We start from the raw sequence: 3154 nt of genomic DNA, 5'->3' as shown, positions 1-3154 counted from the left end.
CAAATAAATTTAAAAAGACACTGTAGTAACTCAGAATATTAGGGATCTACCTGCGAGAATTTGTTTCATTCGTCGGGATAGATTTTCAGTGTTTGATTAACAGGCATGCAGACACCACTCTATTTTTATATGAAAGCATAGACACTCTGTTGAACATCCTTTTTCATATTGCTTTAAAGCATCCCATATATGCACTTTTAAGGAGATAAGTGTTTTATCTCTCTTACTTTTTCTGCAGAGTTTTGAAGGTGGAGGGGCAGCTGATGACAATTCGGGGCCTTCTGTGGAGACCAAGGGCTGCATTCAAGATGCAATTGAATACAATTCACAGGCCACATGCTCAGCCCACACCACTGAAATATACCTTCCTGTGCCAGACTTGGTACTGCCCAGGGTCAATGAGTTGGTAAGTTATGTTCTAGTACAGAGTGAAACCTGATTTGAATCACCTTCATGTGTACAAATTTCTCGGTAGCAATAAGAAAGAGGGTGTGTCTGTCATAAATATAAGTATTGCAGGAAGTCACTCACAGTTATGCAACCGTCAGTTGAGGGCTTTTTCAGTTGTAATGTATGAGGCAGAAAGCTGAGTCACACTTATCTTTTTCAGTTAATATCACTTATATAACACTGGAAATCTTCTGATAGAAATGGCATGTATCTGATTGAGTAGGCTTGTTGATATCTGTGTGAAATGTCTGTTCAAGCCATTTGTCTTGGTTATAACTGGGCTGTGTCTCATTATGCCCTCTTTTTGTTTAACCCATCTTCCTCTTTAATTTCAATGAAGGATCCAGCTATAACTGTTGTGGCACTGTGGTTATAAGCCTGGGTAAAGAAAAGATGAAGACAATTCAATGTACAGTGGAACCTCGATCTATCATTCCAGCTGTTTTACCTCTGCTCTAAGTGACCAAAACTAATTCAAACCACACTCCCTTTGTGACATAACTCCCCCTCCCTAAGTGAACATTGATATCTGTGAGTCACAAGAATATCAGGAGCGCATTGACGAGCTGGAGTGGTCTCAAGTAAAAGGGGAGCTTTTATAATCAAACGAGTTTATTTTTTGAGGGATTTAAGGTTTTCTTGGTGAATAGACTGGAGGAAGAGTTCTTAGGTTTTCAGCCGGGTCCAATGGTTTTTCTGCACCAAGATACCAGCACCAATATGTGCAGAAAATCCCTTGGACCCGGCTGGAAACTGGAGGACTCTTCACTGAGTTTATTATTGCTTCGCTTTTATTGAGTGATACAGATAATTTTCTTCTAGTTTCCTGTGAAAGAGGAGACTGAAGATCAGCTCAGTGAAGGGAATTATACTCCACTGTACGCATCAGATCCAGCAGGAATTTCAACTGATGCCTCGGATCCATTGGCCAGTGATGACCTGGTGAGTGTACTCTTGCCTTGTACAGTGTTTTTGCCCTTTCTGGACTTGCGTAGTTGTGTTTTTCTATGGCACAACGTCATTTCTTTGTGGAATGTTCCCAGCACTTCGCAGCAGAAACGTAAAGCACGCTCCCTCACTTGATCAATAATGACCAACTATAGGATAAATTTCATGAATGAATCACTTAAATTGAATGATTCATTGTAATGAACAGTTTTTCTGTTTTTTGTTAAACTGACTGCTCACATTTGTATCCTGAGCAAGTGAGTGCACTGACATCACATCACTGAGAAGTCATTGTTTTTATGATCATACAAACACAGTTTTCACTTCCGATCACCACAGAGCAGAAGGGGGGTAAAGAATTGAGAGTTAACTGAGTACTATTGAATTTGGTACTCTCTAACAGAATGGCCATGCCATTGTTACTGCTCTTGAAATTAGAGAATCAGTTTAATGTCCATGGCAATTTTCTTTCTATCTTATCATCTGTTCTTCAGAACGGGCAACAACAAACTATTGTAAATGGGTCACCTTCTTTCATGGCACGGGTTACATCTGGGGTCACACAAGGGAGTGACCTGGGACCTTTACTGTTTGCTTTACACATAGATGATCTGGTTAACATTGTCTCCTCCACCAATTGTGAAATATTATTATACGCAGATGACTGAAATTTTTTTAAACAGATTGATTCCCCAGATTCATGTATAGATAACTTTTTCATTGACTTGGAATTGCCTCCCATTATATGTAATCTGGGTAACTTATTTTTATAAGTCAAAATGTTTGATATACTGACCTATTAGCCAAAACACAGGAAATTATTCTCCTGTATTGACCATATTAATTTTCCATGAATGTGTGTTATTACATTTGTGCTCTAAAATCTCAGGCAAATTTCTTCCATAAAATAGGTTTCTATTACAAATAGTATTACATCAGGAGTTTAACATTTCCTGAAACCATTACCCTGATGATCATTACTTAGTTTTTAAGGGATTTTTCTATGCAAATGAGAGGTTTTAAGTCTGTATTAGAGTGGTATATTTAATTAACATAAGCATAAATGTTAGGAAATCCTGATATTAATCACTTTGAGGATTCTTGCAGGGTAGCATGAATGATGTATCCATCTTGAATGAACTTTAATTTTATTTGTGAGACAAATTCTCAAAATCATTTGTTTTTTTTTGTATCTCAACCATGTATGATGGTGATTTTGCATTATGTTGCAGCCCATAACCTTAACTGCTTCCCAAAGGGAGAAGGTGGATGCTCAGGACAGAGGAGCCGTGGCGGTAGACCTGGAGTGCACGCTGATTGGGGCAAAAAAGGAACCAAGTCTGGAAGAGAATGCCCAGGTATGTATGGAATTCTTGTTATGGAATTAAATATACCCTTTTACTGTCACCAGGTCGATATATCGGCTCTCTCTGTTTGATCCAAAACTGCCTGGGGCAGAGTTATTGGCCCGGATCATTTCTCTTCTTTTTTGTGATTGTGGCCTTTTCCATGGCTGTAATTTTTGTAAACCTCCATAATGTATCTATGGTAATTAGATGTAATTATATCTTAAGGATTGGGAAAAAAGTCTTGATGTATTAAATAAAATTAAGTAGGTGAAATATTTTTAAATTTGAAATGTAGCTAATTCCGAAAAATTGCCTTGGCAGTCTTTGTACTGCCCACTTGAAGTGGGCTGTGGGTAAAAGGGTTAATGGATGAAGGAGATAGTAGGTAAAAATCTAAACATTTATAA

General features: G+C 38.0%; 1 long non-coding RNA gene across 1 annotated transcript; it reads left to right on the top strand.

Moving 5' to 3' along the window:
- The first annotated feature begins 256 nt into the window (after positions 1–256).
- LOC124172597 lies at positions 257–2752 on the top strand. The gene is made up of 3 exons (XR_006868204.1): positions 257–406; positions 1273–1392; positions 2631–2752. It is a non-coding gene; the product is annotated as an uncharacterized LOC124172597 (long non-coding RNA).
- The last annotated feature ends 402 nt before the right edge of the window (positions 2753–3154 follow it).

This window comes from Ischnura elegans, assembly GCF_921293095.1.
Source record: "Ischnura elegans chromosome 13 unlocalized genomic scaffold, ioIscEleg1.1 SUPER_13_unloc_1, whole genome shotgun sequence".
NCBI classification, from domain to species: domain Eukaryota; kingdom Metazoa; phylum Arthropoda; class Insecta; order Odonata; family Coenagrionidae; genus Ischnura; species Ischnura elegans.
The sequence above is the reverse complement of the archived record's forward strand: the minus strand, read 5'-3'. Positions and strand labels throughout refer to the sequence as shown.